The sequence below is a fragment of the Rana temporaria genome, chromosome 2, assembly GCF_905171775.1.
Source record: "Rana temporaria chromosome 2, aRanTem1.1, whole genome shotgun sequence".
Classification (NCBI taxonomy): Eukaryota; Metazoa; Chordata; class Amphibia; order Anura; family Ranidae; genus Rana; species Rana temporaria.
The window spans coordinates 93,004,229-93,023,916 of record NC_053490.1 but is presented as its reverse complement, the minus strand read 5'-3'; the positions used below and the strand labels follow the sequence as shown (position 1 = coordinate 93,023,916).

The window sequence follows — 19,688 nt, the reverse complement described above, 5'->3', positions numbered from 1 at the left end:
GGCATTGCCACCATATGTGGGCATGAGTTCCCTCCATCCCACACTCCCTCCAGCATAGGGGGGACGCCTCACTGTTAATTCTGTGCAGTTTAGTTGGTACATAGTACCATTTAGTAAGTAACTTATAGTTGGTTTCTTTTACTTTTGCATCCATCGTTGTGGCCTGCACGTATTCTAGCACCTGCCTCTTCTTCTTATTGGATATAGTTTGATTAAGTTCTATTTCCCATCTTTCTATCATTTTCAATTTTCCTACCTCTATCTTGGTTGTTAACATCTTGTAGAGACTTGATATTCCCCTTTTCCCAGGTTCCTCTTGGGTCATAAGTTTTTCCCATTGATTTAGTTCATTCGTAGTTCGCAGGGGCTTCGACAAAGTGCCGACAAAATGTTGGACTTGTCTGTGTCTCCACCTATCTCCTGGGTACTGACCGTATTTCTCTTGAAGTTCCCCCACCGGGCGCACTTCATTTCCTTTTATTATATCCTTTAATCTTGGAGTGTCTGAAGTTGCCCACTTCCGGAATAATCCCCCCTCCTTGCCAGGAGGAAAGAAATCCGTACCTGTAAGCGGCAACAGCGGGCTATTATAGGGCAATTTATTTTTCTTATAGACCTTATCCCATATTCTAAAAGTTTCTTTTGTTATTACTGGAGTGTCCAGGGGTAGTCCTCTATATTGCCTCGGTACCCATATTATATTTCCCAGCTCTTTCTTACTTAAACTTTCTTCGACTTCTACCCACTTTTTTTTACTTCCCCCCTCCCCCTGCGCCCAATCTGTAATCCTCCTCAGTACTGCCGCCTCATAGTACCTTCTGAAGTCTGGCAGCTGTATTCCTCCTTCCTCATCAGAGTCTCCACTGCTATACGCGGCTTTTTCCCCCTCCATATGAAACCTCCTATTATCCTATCCAGGATTTTAAAATATATTTCTGGGATTTTTATCGGGAGTGTTTGAAAAATATAAAGAATTTTAGGCAAAATCATCATTTTTATAGTATTCACCCTTCCCCACCATGATACTCTATCTATCCTATATCCTTTTAAGTCTGATTTTACCTTATTCAGTAGTAGTATATAATTGTCTTCATAGAAGCACTTTTCCTTGCAGGACAAGTATATACCTAAATATTTCACCCTCCTTTGCTTCCATTTAAATGGATAGAGCCCCTCCAATTCCCTACGATCCTTTGGACTTAATGATATACTTAGTATCTCCGTTTTGTCTCTATTAATTTTGAGATTCGAGATCTCCCCATACTGTTCATATTCCGCCATTATTTTAGGCAGTGTCTCCCTAGGGTTAGATACAAATAGCATCATGTCATCCGCAAAGGCGGATATCTTGTGCTCTCTTCTCTCTAGTTTTATCCCTTCTATGTCCTGATTCTTCCGTATTGTTTCCAATAAAGGCTCCAATGACAGGACGAATAGGATAGGCGAAAGCGGGCAACCTTGCCGGGTTCCATTACAAAGTGAAAAGCTATCAGAAAGGGTGCCATTCACCCTCACCCTAGCCGAGGGATCCGAATACAGAGCCCCTATCCACCTCAGCATACTTGGACCAAATCCTATATGGGATAAGTTTGCAAGCATAAATTCCCATTCTAGCCTGTCAAATGCCTTTTCGGCGTCTAGAGACAGGAATACTACTGGTTCTTTGTTCTTTTTAGCTTTTTGCAACAGAAATATTACTCTTAAGATGTTTTCTCTCGTTTCTCTCCCGGGTACAAACCCTGCTTGATCGTTATCTATCAGGCCTGTCAAGAGCGGCCTAATTCTCTCGGCAAGAATTTTAGAATAAATTTTTATGTCCACATTTATTAAAGATATCGGCCTATAGCTGGCACACAAGGAGGGGTCCTTATCTTCCTTCCCTATCAAAGTTATGTGAGCGTTCAGAGATTCCTTACGTATTGCCAAGCCCCCCCCTATTGAGTTCATGTACTTCTGAAAAAAAAGGCACTAGTATCTCCCCAAACCTTTTATAATATAGTGACGTAAACCCATCGGGGCCGGGACTTTTCCCCATTTTGATGCTCCTAATCACTTGACTTATTTCTTCTTTTGTTATTTCTTTCTCTAAGTCACTTATTACTTCCTCTGCTAGGCCTGGGGTCTTCACCTTTTCTAAGTATTGTTTAATTTTTTCCCTTCTATTCTGAATTTCTATTTCCCCTTGCCCCTTGTTGACATTATATAGGTTTTGGTAGTAATCACAAAATGTTTTAGTTATCTCACTAGTGGAGTGTCTCATTTCCCCGTTTCTATCTTTTATTTTCAGAATAGAGTTCAGTGTGTTTCTTGGTTTTAGGGTCCTTGCTAGCAGACTCCCTGGTTTATTACCTAGAGCATAGAATTTATTATTCACATTATTAAAGATCCATTTCGTTTCCTGCTCCAGGAGGTCCCGGAGCTCTTCTCTCTTGCTAGTTAGGGCCCTTAGAACCTGCTCTGCCTGTATTTTTTTATGCTTCCATTCGAGGACCTGGATTTCTTCTAATAATGTTTGTTTCCGTACCTGTCTAATCTTCCTCCTCTTGACTTTCTCTGCTATCAACCGCCCTCTCACATATGCCTTGTGTGTTTCCCAGAGCGTGGCTGGATCGATGTTTTCTATATCATTTTCTTTGAAGAATGTACTCATATCCCTACCTAGATCATCGGCTGTCTTGGTGTTATTTATTAGGGACTCGTCTAATCTCCACACTGGACACCCATCCGGGATCTCCCCTACGTCTAAGGATAGTACCACTGGGGCATGATCTGACAGTGTTATAGACTTTATTTCTATCCTTGTCAGTCCTTCAAGCAGCCGATGATCTAGGAGGACATGGTCTATTCTTGAATAAGACCCATGGACCCCTGAAAAATATGTGTAGTCCTTATCTTTTGGATGGAAGATTCTCCAGGCGTCCACCATTTGCATCTGATATAATTTATGTTTAACCATTCTGAGATATTTCCCCTCCGATCTCAATGAGATCGGTTGAGTGTCTAATAGAGGATCAAATACAAAGTTTAGGTCGCCTGCCAGAATCACCATACCTTCTCTGAAACCTTCTAATTTATTTAAAATCTTTCTCAGATAGACGGCTGGCCTTACATTAGGACAATACACATTTACCAATGTGTACCTCCTATTCATAATTGTACCCTTGGCAAACAGGTATCTTCCATCGGGATCAACCTCTGTGGCTTCTAGAGAGAACCCTGTGTTTCTATCGAGCCCTATTGCGACTCCCTTTGCCCTTTTATTCGGGGAATAGCTATGAATCCAAATGGGGAAATCCTTTGAATTTAATCTAGTTTTTGATGTTATTTTTAGGTGGGTTTCCTGAAGGAACACTATTTTGGCCGAGAGTCTCTTCATCTCCTGTAGTATTTGATACCGCTTACTTGGGCTGTTTAACCCTCGTACATTGTACGTGACAATCTTTAATGCCGCCATTTATTATATTTCTCCCTTTTATTTTTTCCACCCTTTTTTCCAAATAGGAAGCACCTATTGTTCCCCCACAGGATATGAGAGACTCCACGCCCTTTCTCAATATATAAGACACCTAGGCCATACTCCTTACTCAACATCACACTAATAGCCTTCAAAAAAAGAGTCTTAATCAAAATATCTTGAGACCACATACACAACATATACCCCCCTCCCTCTCCCAACCCACCCCCAACGCATTGTACTTCAATGCTAAAACTCACTTGGTCTGTGCCCCTCCAGGCCCCTTGCCAAGTGAGCTTTTCCTCGGGATGTCTACTATGACCCCCCATTTCCCAGGCCCCGTCACCTAAAAAAAAAAGGGACGGCCCCTGGTCCAAGGACGGCACAGCAGCTCCATGTTTTCCCCCTTCCCCAGTGACTTCCGTTTATTCTTCCTCTGGGCGCTACACTTACTGAGATCTTTTAACACACCAGAAAGAAATAAGGGAATGGGAGATGAGGAGGAGAGATGCGGGAGTTAGTCCCCACAGATACCGGGAGACCCAAAAACCCGCCCTCTCTGTCCTCAGTCATCCCACCCCCCCTTCCCCACACCCCCAGAGAGAGCCCCCCTCATAAAAAAAAAATTAGGCTTGATAGTCTATGCCCTATTCCAGTCCTGTTCTCTCCATCTTCTCCAGGCCGGGGGTCTCTTTTCCCAATTCTCTATCTGCATATGCTGGATATTCAGCCTGTTACAAAATTCTTTTATATCTTCAGGAAAGCGGATAACCGCTGATACCCCCTGGCTCTTAACCGACAGACAGGCTGGGAACCCCCATCTATACGGAATGTCCTTTGTCTGCAGGTAACTGGTTAATGGCTTCAATGCCCTTTTCCGTACTAATGTCTCTTGGGACAGATCCGAAAACACAAGTAGTTTAACCCCTTTGTATTCCATAGCAGCAGAGTTCCTTGTACTTTGAGATACCAGTTCTTTTTGGTTATATTCTAGAAATCTTACAATAGTATCCCTTGGTAGGTCCCTATGCGTATTGTATGATTTTTGTATTCTGTGGACCCGTTCGAAATGCATAGGGGCTGTCTCCTCCCTTTTTAAGGCTGTATTAAATATCCCTCGGAGCACCTCCCCCAGTTCTTTGTCTTTAACTTCTTCTGAGAGGCCTCTTATCCGTAAATTTTTTCTTCTACTGCGGTTCTCTTGGTCCTCTAGTTTATATCGGATATTTCTTATTTCTACCCAGTCCATATCAGCTCTATCTCTCAATTCTGTTATCGCATTTTTTTGTTCCTCCAGTTGTTCCTCTATCCCTTCCACTCTCTGTAACACACTCTGTATATCTTTTCTAGTTGCTCCCATTTCCCCCTTAATGGTTCTTTCTAAACGTAATATCATTTCTGTCATGTCCATCATGTCCTGTTTAGTTGGTGGGGCTTGAGTATCTTCAGGGGAGGTATCAAAAAATAAACTGGGTTGTTTTACACTCTCGGGGGTCTTTGGGACTTTACTCTGGTCTTTTACTCCTGTAGATTGATCTTTATCTTTATTTTTCTCCTTTTTCCCTAGGACCTCACCTTCAGTATGTCCTTTACTCTTTGTAGGTGTCCCCGCTATGCCCTTCTCCCCGTCTCCTTTAGGGCTCTCCGGTGTCTGGTCCAGTCCTTCAGACACGAGATATGACCTTATTGTGCTGCGGCCTGGGCCCCCTCCCTGTGTGTTTTTTGGGGCCTTTCGCACCATCTTTACCCTTTTATCCAACCCCTAAGTATAGGGCCTAATAAAAGACGTGTACTAATGGGTTGTCTACCCCTCACACAGCGATAGGGTGTGTGACAGAGACTGACAGAGACAGATACTGACGTAAGCTGGCAGAGTGTGTGTCAGAGGTGTCAAAAAGCTTTATGCGATTGTAGCAATTCAAGCCAACCTTTTTCCTTTAGCGCGGTGGCAGCCAGATATCCCTTCAGTACTACATTTCTATACAATCATGACCTGCATTTTCCTGTAATGAAGTAGCAGTACGATATCAGTTGAATAATACGATTCTATGCGATTATAGCCAGCATTTTTTTTTTTTTTTTCCCTACAACAAGATATCCGTTTACAGATGCAATTCTATGTGATTAAAGCCACCATTTTTCCTTTAAATAGGTAAAAGCAGGATATAAGTTCAAAACTGAGTACTGGCTGCAATGCAATACCCCGATAGCAGTCTCATTCAGTAATACGAAACTATGCAATTTCAGCCAACTTTTTTCCTTTCGCCAGGTAACAGCAAGATATAACTTCAGGAATATGTTTCTATGCGTTTATAACCAGCACTTTTCCCTCAGCAGGATAACTGCCAGATCTCACTTCAATAATACAGTCTTATGTGATTGTACCCAACATTTTTCCTCTAGTAAGGTAACAGAGATGATCGAAGCTTTATGCAGTTGTAAAAATTCTATGCGATTATAGCCAACATTTTTCCTTTAATAGGATAACAGCAGAATATCACTTCAGAAATGCAGAAATGCAGTTCTATGTGATTATACCCAGCTTGTTTTCTCTTAGCAAAATAACAGCAGGGTATCAATTCAGTAATGCAATTCTATGCCGTTGTAGCCACAAAGCAAAGAAACGAGGTAACAGCAGGATATCAGTTCACCAATACTATTCTTATGCGATTATACCCAGCATTTTTCCTTTAACAGGAGACCGCAAGACATCAGTTCAATAGTGCAGTTTTATGTAGTTATAGCCAGCATTTTCCTTCAACCTGAGAGCAGCCAGATGCCCCTTCAGTAAAGCAGTTCTATGCGATTATACCCAGCGTTTTTCCTTTAACCGAGTGACAGAGGTGAAATAGGCTTTATGCGGTTATAACAATTCTATGAGATTGTATCCATCATTATTCTTTTGGCAGGATAATAGTAAAATATCACTCCAGTAATACAATTCTATGTGGTTATAACCGGCATTTCTCCTTTGGCAAAATAACAGCAGGACATCAGTTTTCTATGCAATTGTAGCCAGCGTTTTTCCCTTTACCAAGGTAGGACAAAGTATCAGTTCAATGCCATAGCCAAAAGACAGTCTCATTCCCCTTACTACCCCCACACTTTCAACTTTCCAGGACAGACCTAGTAAGGACGGACTTTTGTGGAGACAGATGGGGCTTGGATACAGTTCGCTCACTTGGTCTAGCTGGCCCTTTTCTATGGCCCCGGGTGCCTCACCCCCCACAGTGTCTCGTCTGAGGCAAGGTCGAGGCCAGCGTCGGCGTCTGGAGCGGCACCCACCGAGACCTCGTGTGGTGCTTGCGGACTCCCAGCGGCTCCCTCCTCCTCCTCCGTCACTCCCCCCGATAGCCGATCACCTCACCTCATCAGCTGGCACTACACCCGAGGACATCCAGGGGTCCGGATACCGACCACCGCACACCAGAGGCACGGACACACCCCCTAGCGCGGCGCACGCTCTCCGTAGACCTCCCCGGCCAAACTCCGACACTTTGCACGGATGGTGCCCGAAGCACCTCTCCCCCTTCAGCCGAACTCCTCGCCGCCAAACATCCAGGCACACCAAGCAGACCAGCAGGCAGTAACAGGGCAGGAATCCAGCAGCAGATCGGGGTAAGTTTCGCTTCAAAATCCTTTTATCAAGTCACTCAGCGGGAGCATGGAGCTGCTGCTGCTGCCGTCCTAACTGCTCACGGCGCCATGTTGTTCTGCGCACGTGGGACCAGCTCTGATTGCTGTATAAATGTCAATGGTCCCAAAAAAGTGTCAAGAGTCCGACCTGTCTGCAATGTCGCAGTCCCAATAAAATAAATAATCGCAGATCACTGCCATTACTAGTAAAAAAAAAAATTATAGAAAAAAAAAAAATGCCATAAATACGTCCCCTATTTTCTAGATGCTATAACTTTTGTGTAAACCAATCAATATATACGCCTATTGTGATTTTTACCAAAAATATGTAGAAGAATACACGTAGGCCTAAGCTGAGGAACAAATGTTTTTTTTTTAATATTTCTTAGGGGGGATATTTATTATAGCAAAAAAAAAAAAAAAGAAAAAAAAAATATATATATATATATATATATATATATATATATATATATATATATATATATATATATATATATATATATATATATATATACACACACACACACACACACACACACACACACACACACACACACACACACACACACACACACACACACACACACACACACACACACACACACACAATTTATTTTGTTTATAGCAAGAAGATAAAAACCGCAGGAGGTGATCAAATACCATCAAAAAAAAGCTCTATTTGTGCGGGGGAAAAAAAAGGATGTACATTTTGGGTACAGGATTGCACGACCGTGCAATTGTCAGATAGAGCGACGCAGTGTCGCAGCGGCAAAAAATGGCATGGTCATTAAGGGGGCAAATCCTTTCGGGGCTTAAGTGATTAATTCACTTGTGGTTGTAAACCCACTCTGACAACTTGCACCTACAGGTAAGCCTAGATTAAGGCTTACCTGTAGGTGCAAGAAATATCTCCATAACCTACACGGTTAAGGAGATATTTGCAGAAAACACTGCACCGATGTCTATGGCGCAGGCGCACTGAGCGTTTTCTGAATGGAAAAATGCCAGGACAGCGTACATGCGTGGGAGTGACGTCATCGCCGCTCCGGCCGGAGTGGCGATACACAGAAGACAATCGGAGGGGAACGAGGAGCACTTCGGGGGCTTCGATCTCAGGTAGTATGCTATGCATACTAGCTCATTATGCTTTTCTCTTACAGGGTTTTTTTCTTTCCAGGAAAAATAAAAAAGAGGGTTTACCTCCTCTTTAAATATTCAAACCAGACTCCCCCATCCATCCAGGTCTCCATGTTTTATTTTGTTGAGAAATCACTTTGAAAAACAACCCCCTAGCATTTCTGGCTGTGGCCATCTTGGGTAAGGGCAGATGATTGATGTAGCATTTACTTCCTAGAATCCATCTGCACTTAGCGCAGGTATGAAGGCAGGAGGCTGTGCTCAGCTAAGAAAGCTCCTCCTGGGATGTATGACGTAATGTGACTAGGCATGGAAGCCAGGAAATAACTGAATAAAACGTAAACAAAATAAATATGATATACTTTCCTATGTATTTACCAATGTTAGCAGAATGAGGCTTAGAAATGGTCAAAGTTGATTGAGACAGTAAAGTTCCTCTTTAACTGTACGTTTAGGTTTGTCCTCATATTACACTAAAGCCCGGGAATCTCGTCAAGAAAAAAACGTCAGTTTTCCTGACGGGATTCCTGGCAAGCTTGCCGTGCATACAGACAGCCATTCAAAAAAAAGTTCTTTTGAATGGCAAGAACGCGGTGACATCATCGACTACGACGAGCCGGCACCCGTCACATTCAAGGCCGTCGCCGCCATCTTGCTACACCCTACACTTCCCTTGTATGCTACCGTGCATGCTTCGAAGTGTCATCAAGCATGCGCGGGTTTACCTGGGGACAGGTAAGCATACTGACGAACCCGTTTTAATCGGCAGGAAACACTCTGCCGAGAATCCCAACGAGAAATTAGAGGAGCAGGCTCTCTATTTTTCTCGTCGGGATTTCTGGCAGTTTTTTTGACGAGAAAGCATACACATGCACGGTTTTCACTGCAAAAGGCTCTGCCAGCAGCTTTCTTGCCGAGAAAACCGGTCGTGTGTACGGAGCTTAATTCATGAGGATGGAGGAATCTCCCCATCTGACAGCCTGCACCCATGCAGTGATTCGACGCATGCGTGGAAGCATTGACCTTCCAGGGCCGCGTCATCGTCGCGGCGCGGCCACGTCACCGCGTATCCTGTCCGCGGGGAATTTGGGCTGATGGTGTGTACAGCCATCAGACCAAATGATCCCAGCGGACATGTCCGATGAAAACTGTCTGGCAGACCGTTTTCATCGGACCGTCCGACCGTGTGTACAAGGCCTAAGGGAGAATGTGCAATATCTGATGTTGGGTCAGCAGACCAGCTACAACACAAAGCCGCTATACACTGGGTATAGGGTCATTCCAGTATATTTGATCTTCACCCGATATCACCTACTGAGTGTGGACTGCACCTCTCCTATAATACAGCACTGACCCATAGAAAACCCTCAGACATTCTTTCCATATTGTTTACTGTAAATAATAAAAGAACTTCCAAAGCGCGCGCCAGTTTAACCAGATGCTTCTCTGCCAGGAAGCATTTAATTGATGTTTGGATATGAAATATCAAGAACGTATGCTGGCGAATGCCTAGCGTTACAGAACGCTGCAGATAAGCCTCAGGCACATCTTCTTCCAATTACCTCCATACAAGGCTTTTTATAAAGGTCACAGAGACAGGTTAAAAGCACATCTGGGCAAGAAAATGATGTAAACTGGATTACATCCCCCGCAGCGTACCACAACCATCAGAAAGGAACCGTCCTGCTTGTAGGCCGTGTGATCTCCACCAATCAAAAGGATTAATCAGATCTGCAGCGTCCAGCAGGGTCAGGCGCAGTCCACATACCTGTGGTTGTGCTGGGATCGCCACACTCCTAATAGATGGGTGATTAAAGTCTTACTGCTGTGAGTCAGAGGGTACAGTAAGCTTTTTTCAGCAAAATTAAAAAAAATAAAAAATTAAATCTGTCTTATGTATAAAAAATTAAATCTGTCTTATGTATAAAAAATTAAATCTGTCTTATGTATGGAAAAAAATAATTTGAATACGCTACCAAAGCTGTTCATTTATTCTTAGAATCGCATATCCTGCCAACTCTAAACTTACTGTTCCTTACAGTGCTGTACATGCGAGATGAAGATTACCTGGGTGTGCTAATCACCAAAAATATGGAAGTTAGACATTGAGAGGCAAGGCAGTGAAACAACCAAATGGTATTTCTTTCTACTTCTACTATAGCTGTGCAAGCTCTTGAAGTATCCATTCTGTCCATAGAATGAGGCAATTGCTGCCATAGCAAATCCAATGAACCCTCTGCAGCGATTGTCTACAGAATGGCAGCGTACGCAGCGTTCCTTGCGTTTTTCCTTTCCCAGTGGCTGTCAGCAAATTTGTATTTTATATTGGCCAAAATGGGCAGGATATAAGTCTGTAATAGGAAAATGGGGTAAAACAGGTAATACATACAGAATGTATTGTTGTGCTTCCCTGTCAATCGCGGTCCACCTGACGACTTCCGGCAGGTGGTCCACTAACAGGTTCCTGCGCCGCCGACCCCCGCCTTCTATGTGTCGTCCTCGTCTCCCCTTTCAGCCTCCCACCTTCTCTGCGGCTGCGCCATCTATGTCCCAGTGTCTCTCCCCTCCCGCCTCCATCCTCCCCCGCCGCTGCGATCAGTGGAGATCAGTGTTCTGTCAGTTTCTCCAACCCATCAGAAACTCCAACCACATCACTTCCGGTTTATGTAAACCCTTAGTAATTGGAGATTTTGATAAACTGGTGTTTGACCACAACACCGACAACTGAATAGAGTCCGGTACAGGAAGATTGAGACGTTTTGACAGCACAGTGGCTAACGGAGGACAAAGTTGTCGCCGCTTCAGAGGCAGACTTTTTGGCTAGTATCGGAGCGGAGTAAGAATCTCCACTTATAATATTCTGTACCGGACTCTATTCGGTTGCCGGTGTTGTGTCCAACCACCAATTCGTCACAAACTCCAATTACTGCTGGTTTAAAAAAACAGGAATTACATGTTTGGAGTTTCTGATGGGTTGGAGAATTTGACAGAACACTGGGATGAAGTACAGCTCAGGTGGAGGAGCTGGCCAAACAATCTTTTTATGTTAAATCGCTGGCGATTGGTTGCTGGCACACAGGGTGGTCCTAAGCAACCAATCACCAGCTTGCTAATACGAAAATTCACTCTGCCAGCTCCTGTCCCTCTGTCCAGAACTATGCTGCCTCCCGGTCCCTGCTGTAGAAACAGGCAAGACACTGTGCTATGGGAGAGGAGAGAAGGGGTTATTGCTATGGGGGGGCAGAAGAAACCAATGTGTGTGATGTGAAGGGGGCAGAGGACATGGTTATGGGCAGGGTCACCCCTATAGCAGTGTCCTTTACCACCCTTCACATCACACCCCATCCCTGCATTCTAAACGTAATGCCCTGGTGAGCCCTGGTGAACCCTGCATTCTGAGCGTAATGCCCTGGTGAACCCTGCATTCTGAGCGTAATGCACTGGTGAACCCTGCATTCTCTGCATAACGCACTCCTAAACCCTGCACTCTCTTATAATACTTTCTTTCCAGGAAAAAAAAAGTCGGTCGGTCTTACTGACAAGTTTTCCTGACACCAAGAGAAAAATGGTGACAGAAAAGGGCACATCCTGTGACTGACAGTCTCAGCTCTTTTCCTGTGTGCTGTGTAAAGGAGGGTGTGTGCCTTCCCTCCAATCAGCTCTCAGAGCTCTCCTTCCAGCTGTAACTTCAGCTCTCTGCCCCCTGCTTTTCAGAGCTTGTGTATATTCTGCACTTTGAATGGATTTAAAGGGAAATACCGCAGCAGATGAACAGGTACGACTTATGCAATAGGATTTGTTTTATCTCTGTGTCTCACCTGAGGCCAGCCACTTCACTGAGTATATGTGGGGGTGTACAACCACTTTAACGTAACAATAAACTCAATGCAACTACTACTACACCATATTTACCATAAGCCAATACTGTAATAACTATATAACCAGCAGTGTATAGATAGATAAAAATGTATAATTGCCACATACATCATGTGCCTCTTCATACTGTGATCCTGTGACAAAGTTGTACTTGCTCTGCCCTGCATGGTGATATTGATGGTCAGAGTAGGCAGGAGATGTCTGGCGAAAAACTGCGTCCCTGCAGCAACAGGATCGCCTGCTATCCCAGAGGCGATTCAGTTTGCATGTGTTGCGCTATATACGTTTTTCACTCACTCATAGCGTTGTCACCGACAATAGGGAAGTGCACTAAATCAGCAAGATTAGATTGTAAGCTCTAGAGAGCAGGGCGCTCTGATTCCTACTGTAACGGTACTGTCTGCCCTTATGTTGTAAAACGCTCCGTAAAGTGTTGGCGCTGTATAAATCCTGTATAATAAAATTAAACCAGGTAAATAATAAAAACCCAAATCATGGAAAGGTTAGGCACCCATAGAGAGGTCATACTTTGAAACAAAATGACACAAAAGAAATGGGGGGTTTATTTTCTCTTTAATCCCTTGTGTTCCAAGAGGCTTGGCACACGACTGTAAAATGACATGACCAGCCTTAACCACTTAACGACCGCCTCCTGCATATATACGTCAGCAGAATGGCACGGCTGGGCAGATCCACGTACAGGTACGTCCTGTACATCTACCTAGCCGTGGGTCGCGGGCGCGCGCCCCGGTCCGAAGCTCCAGGACCGCGGACCCGATCGCCGCTGGGGTCCCGCGATCGGTCCCTGGAGCTGAAGAACGGGGAGAGCCGCGTGTAAACACGGCTTCCCCGCGCTTCACTGTGGCAGCTGGATCGATGGTGTCATGCTCTTTATAGGGAGACACAATCAATGACATCACTCCTACAGCCACACCCCCCTACAGTTGTAAACACACACTAGGTGAAACATAACTCCTCCAGCGCCCCCTGTGGTTAACTCCCAAACTGCAACTGTCATTTCCACAATAAACAATGCATTTTAAATGCATTTTTTGCTTTGAAAATGACAATGGTCCCAAAAATGTGTCAAAATTGTCCGAAGTGTTCGCCATAATGTCGCAGTCACGAAATAAATAAATAAAATCGCTGATCGCCGCCATTAGTAGTAAAAAAAAATGGGGATCCCGCTAGGAAAGGGACAAATAGTATTATTTCAAAGAAGGTGTTATCAGATCAAAGAACGGCCCTCAAATAACAGATAGAGGGGAAGGGAATTAGGATAAGATAAGAATACCTAAAATGTATGGCGATTGTTTTCTTCCTTGTGTATTCATGGGAATGATATGTTGGGGAAATGTTTCTTTGAGTTCTATTTTTTTTGTTTTGACGAATTGTATGTTGATATCCCTGACTTATGTAAATGAGAGGGTTAAACCAGAGGAATGCCTCTCGGGTCTTTGTGAATTTCTGTTTTTCGCTGTTTAAAATCAAATAAAAGATGATTAAAAGAAAAAAAAAAAAGGGGAAAAAAAAAATAAAAAAAAAATAAAACATTTTTTTAATAAAAATGCAATAAAACGATCCCCTATTTTGTAAACTCTATAAATTTTGCGCAAACCAACCGATAAACGCTTATTGCGATTTTTTTTAACAAAAATATGTAGAAGAATACGTATCGGCCTAAACTGAGGAAAAAAACTATTTTTTTATATATTTTTGGGGGATATTTATTATGGCAAAAAGTAAAAAATATTGAATTTTTTTCAAAATTGTCGCTCTATTTTTGTTTATAGCGCAAAAAATAAAAACCGCAGAAGTGATCAAATACCACCAAAAGAAAGCGCTATTTGTGGGGAAAAAAAGGACGCCAATTTTGTTTGGGAGCCACATCGCACAACCGCGCAATTGTCAGTTAAAGCGACGCAGTGCCGAAATGCAAAAAGGGGCCTGGTCCTTTACCTTAATTTTGGTCCGGGGCTTAAGTGGTTAAAGGGGTTGTAAAGGTAAAAAACAAATTCCCCTAAATAGCTTCCTTTACCTTAGTGCAGTCCTCCTTCACTTACCTCATCCTTCCATTTTGCTTTCAAATGTCATTTCTTCTGAGAAATCCTCACTTCCTGTTCTTCTGTCTGTAACTCACCACTGTAATGCAAGGCTTTCTCCCTGGTGTGGAGAAAGCCTCTTGAGGGGGCGAGCAGGAGTGTCAGGACGCCCACTAACACACAGCTACTTTCTCTATCTGCAAAGTAGAGAGTGTCCTGACACTCCTGCTCGCCCCCTCAAGAGGCTTTCTTAACACCAGGGAGAAAGCCTTGCATTACGGTGTGTAGTTACAGACAGAAGAACAGGAAGTGAGGATTTCTCAGAAGAAATAAGGACATTTAAAAGCAAAATGGAAGGATGAGGTAAGTGAAGGAAGACTGCACTAAGGTAAAGGGAGCTATTTAGGGAAAAAAATTACTTTACAACCCCTTTAAACTCCTCCAACATGTTTACTTTCCACCTAATAAAAGTGGCCTCATGACACTCCTCTGTTAAAGAGCCTGGAGGACATGTCCAGCAAGTTGGCAACTTGGTTTCAAACACAACTCCAAACAATCATCAACACAAGAGAGAGCAAACTGCCCTGTACGTTACCTTGGCGAGTGTCCCAGTCCTGGCAGTGCCACCTTTCAGTTAATCGCATAGTAGTTTCCTTTACAGAGGCACGGAGTTTAATGTAACAGAAGGGGGGGGAAAAAAATCCAAGGAATAGGACGTCTCCTTTCTCTTTGGGAAGTTGCTGAAAGTTCCTCCTTCACCTCCTCCTCTTTCCTTTTGGCGTCAACTCCTCAGCAGTCACAGAGGCACATTCCAAGCTGGGGAGAATTTACAGTCCGATCAGCATACAGAGAAAAAGAAAGAGCGAGAGAGAGAGGGAAAAAAATCCCCATGTGCCTCTCATGCAACAGGAATGCTCTAGGCAAGGCCAGCCCAGCTCCTTGCTACTTTGCTTTATAGGCATGCTGTGCACAGATGACAACGGGGCAAATATGTCAATAGAAATATCTCACCAACAGATCTCAAGAGCCTTGTCTAAATTAGTGGGGAAGAGAATGTTAATAGGCCACATGTGAACTTATTGATTTGATGGGGGTACAAGCCATCACTAATATTATTCTACAGGATTTCTATAGTGCCAACACTTTACACATGAGGGCAGGCAGTACAATTACAATTCAATACAGGAGGAACCAGGGGGCGTTAGATATTTATTGACTCAAAAATAACAGATATAGAAAATCAGCACAAGTCTTATTTACGCAGAATTTAACCCCTACATGTGGTCCAGCATTAGCGTCAAATAATTGTTCTAAGTGGTATCAATTCCGTCCTTCTCCAAATAGGAATTCTGATATGTGTAATCTAATAATAAATGTCAGTAGTAGTAATTCTAGCTGTATTGCCAACGTGAATTGTCTTCACAGAAGCTATACAGTTACATTCAGGACAGTATGACCTACAGCATGGGTGCGCAACCTGTGGACAGAACTACAAGTCCCATAATGCATTGAAAGGCTGACAGTTCCAAACATGACTCCCAAAGGCAGAGGCATGATGGGATTTGTTGTTTCCAACAGCTTGGGGGCCACACGTTGAGCACCCATGACCTACAGTTTACCTGGATGCCCTCAGTAAAGCATGCCACCTGCATCATGTTCACATACATACATACAACATCTAGTGGCCTTACCTCCCTAAACAGAACAGAATGTCTTCTCTACGCTCCTCACTGCATTATCATATACCAGCCTCGTCAGAGGTATCACTTCAGAAAGTCGTGTCCATTCCATAAGTGGTAACTGTCCACTTTTCAGGGCACTATGCTGCCTCTACATTGCCACAATACACTGGATCACTTTATACCACCCCTAGATACAGGGCATGCCCTTTTCCAGGTGTAGCTACCACCCCCTAGATACAGGGCATGCCCTTTTCCAGATGTAGCTACCACCCCTAAATACAGTGCATGCCCTTTTCCAGATGTAGCTACCACCCCTAGATACAGGACATGCCCTTTTCCAGATGTAGCTACCACCCCTAGATACAGGACATGCCCTTTTCCAGATGTAGCTACCACCCCTAGATACAGTACATGCGCTTTTCCAGATGTAGCTACCACCCCTAGATACAGGGCATGCCCTTTTCCAGGTGTAGCTACCACCCCTAGATACAGGGCATCCCACTTTTACAGAACTATATACCACCCCTACATTACAGTACATCCCACTTTTCCAAAAGTACTGTGCCTTTCAACACTGCATGCCACCTCTTTGGAACTGTGTATCCACTACAGAGTGTCCTGTCTAGAACTACAGGTCTTCTTCTCATGGTAGAATGGCACACACCCTGTCCACAAAACCCACAGTCCGGCTACATTGTCACACTGCATTCCAGACCTACCTACAACCAATCAACAACTCCCATTCACCACTACATAGCGCCACTACAGTGTCCAGTACAACGCTATTCTAGAGATCCATGCCACCACTACCATAATGGGTATGCTGAATACCATGCTTCAAGGGCTCCATTCCTCCTATCTCTCTAGAACACCTTGTCCTCCTTTCAGCACTGCATGGCATCAATAGATCTACAAGCCCATCTCTTCACATACCCACTCTAGTACCACATGCCATCTCTCTAGAACTACTTGTGGTTTTCCAGTGCTGCATGCCCCCTCCCTAGAACTCCAAGCCTTCTCTTTAATGACACATGCCACCGCTCTAGAACTTTGTGCCTTTTTGGCTAGTGCCACATGCAACTTCTCTAGAACTCTATTCCCTCTCTATCCAGCACCATATGCCATTTCACTTGAAAATAATGCCATCTTTCCAGTGCCACATGCCACTTCTCTAGAACTTCCTCTATATCTACATGCCCACTCTCTAGAATTCCATTGCCCCTTTCTGGAACTCCATACTTGAACTCTGGTGCCATATGCCACCTTCCTAGAAAAACCGGGCCACATGTCATATCCCCAGAACATGCTCACTCTCTAGTGCCACATACCAACTCTTTAAAACTACATGCCTACTTCTGGGTACCATATGCCCCTCTCTAGATCTACATACCCCCTCCCTAAATCCTACATGACTCCTTTCTCCTCTCTAGATCCTACATGGCCCCCCTCTCTATAGATCCTACATGCCCCCCCTCTCTATAGATCCTACATGGCCCCTTCTCTATAAATCCTACATGCCCCCTCCTCTCTATAGATCCTACATGCCCCCTCCTCTCTATAGATCCTACATGGACCCCCTCTCTATAGATCCTACATGGCCCCCTCTCTATAGATCCTACATGGCCCCCCTCTCTATAGATCCTACATGGCCCCCCTCTCTATAGATCCTACATGGCCCCCCTCTCTATAGATCCTACATGGCCCCCCTCTCTATAGATCCTACATGGCCCCCCTCTCTATAGATCCTACATGGCCCCTTCTCTATAAATCCTACATGCCCCCTCCTCTCTATAGATCCTACATGCCCCCTCCTCTCTATAGATCCTACATGGACCCCCTCTCTATAGATCCTACATGGCCCCCCTCTCTATAGATCCTACATGGCCCCCCTCTCTATAGATCCTACATGGCCCCCCTCTCTATAGATCCTACATGGCCCCCCTCTCTATAGATCCTACATGGCCCCCCTCTCTATAGATCCTACATGGCCCCCCTCTCTATAGATCCTACATGGCCCCCCTCTCTATAGATCCTACATGGCCCCCCTCTCTATAGATCCTACATGGCCCCCCTCTCTATAGATCCTACATGGCCCCCCTCTCTATAGATCCTACATGGCCCCCCTCTCTATAGATTCTACATGGCCCCCCTCTCTATAGATCCTACATGGCCCCCCTCTCTATAGATCCTACATGGCCCCCCTCTCTATAGATCCTGTATGTCCCCCCTCTCTATAGATCCTACATGGCCCCCCTCTCTATAGATCCTACATGTCCCCCCTCTCTATAGATCCTACATGGCCCCCCTCTCTATAGATCCTACATAGCCCCCCTCTCTATAGATCCTACATGGCCCCCCTCTCTATAGATCCTACATGTCCCCCCTCTCTATAGATCCTACATGGCCCCCCTCTCTATAGATCCTACATGGCCCCCCTCTCTATAGATCCTACATGGCCCCCCTCTCTATAGATCCTACATGGCCCCCCTCTCTATAGATCCTACATGGACCCTCTCTCTATAGATCCTACATGGCCCCCCTCTCTATAGATCCTACATGGCCCCCCTCTCTATAGATCCTACATGGCCCCCGTCTCTATAGATCCTACACGGCCCCCCTCTCTATAGATCCTACACGGCCCCCCTCTCTATAGATCCTACACGGCCCCCCTCTCTATAGATCCTACACGGCCCCCCTCTCTATAGATCCTACATGGCCCCCCTCTCTATAGATCCTACATGGCCCCCCTCTCTATAGATCCTACATGGCCCCCCTCTCTATAGATCCTACATGGCCCCCCTCTCTATAGATCCTACATGGACCCTCCCTATATACACATACCTCCTTTCAGCATTCCCATGCCCCCCCCTCTAGTACTTTATACCCAGTGCCCAGCTTGCATTCCGTCCTCCCGGATCCCCCCGGTGTACAGTAGTACTCTGTCCCCCCAGAATGCCCCGGACAAGCCGTACAGCGGAGCTCCTGTGCCCGGTATGGGGCGCTCTATGTGTGCACACGTGTGCCCGGGGAGAGGGGGAAGGGAAGCGCCATTACCTGTGTACGGCCTTGTCTCTGCTCAGCTCTCGGGCCAGGCTCGGCTCCCCCGGTCTCCGCTCTCCCCCACAAGCGGTACATACAGCAGGACGGACTTGGACGTTCACCACATTGTTTGCATTCCATTGTGGTCACGTGTTCCGGGCTGCCTGCGTCATCTCTACGCCAGTCAACAATTGGATGGGGCTGCCGGGGGGCGTGACTAAAGGAGAGCTGAGTTTGTTCTCGTTCTGAGCATCACGGAAACCAGAGACTGGGCATACAGGGCGAGATATTGTACTGGGAGAGAGACTGTACTGGGAGGGAGACTATACTGGGAGGGAGACTATACTGGGAGGGAGACTGTACTGGGAGAGAGACTATACTGGGAGAGAGACTGTACTGGGAGAGAGACTATACTGGGAGAGAGACTGTACTGGGAGAGAGACTGTACTGGGAGAGAGGCTGTACTGGGGGAGACTGTACTGGGAGAGAGACTGTACTGGGAGAGAGACTATACTGGGAGGAGGGAGGCTGTACTGGGAGAGAGACTATACTGGGAGAGAGGCTGTACTGGGAGAGAGGCTGTACTGGGAGAGAGACTGTACTGGGAGAGAGGCTGTACTGGGAGAGAGACTGTACTGGGAGAGAGACTGTACTGGGAGAGAGACTATACTGGGAGAGAGACTATACTGGGAGAGAGACTGTACTGGGAGAGATATTGTACTGGGAGAGAGACTATACTGGGAGAGAGACTGTACTGGGAGAGAGACTGTACTGGGAGAGAGCCTGTACTGGGAGAGATATTGTACTGGGAGAGAGACTATA

The 19,688-nt window shown here is 45.1% G+C and overlaps 1 protein-coding gene across 2 annotated transcripts in view; it reads right to left on the bottom strand.

Moving 5' to 3' along the window:
• The window catches only part of LATS2 (large tumor suppressor kinase 2), an 82,196-nt gene extending 63,184 nt beyond the window's left edge, over positions 1-19,012 (bottom strand). Inside the window, exons 1-2 of one of the 2 annotated variants that reach the window (XM_040340530.1) lie at positions 18,882-19,012; positions 14,741-14,961 (exon numbers count right to left, since the gene is read on the bottom strand). The gene's annotated coding sequence lies outside the window, so the exon portion shown is untranslated. The remainder of the gene's footprint in view (positions 1-14,740; positions 14,962-18,881) is intronic. The other variant, XM_040340531.1, reaches the window with a different exon arrangement.
• Positions 19,013-19,688: the final 676 nt, after the last annotated feature.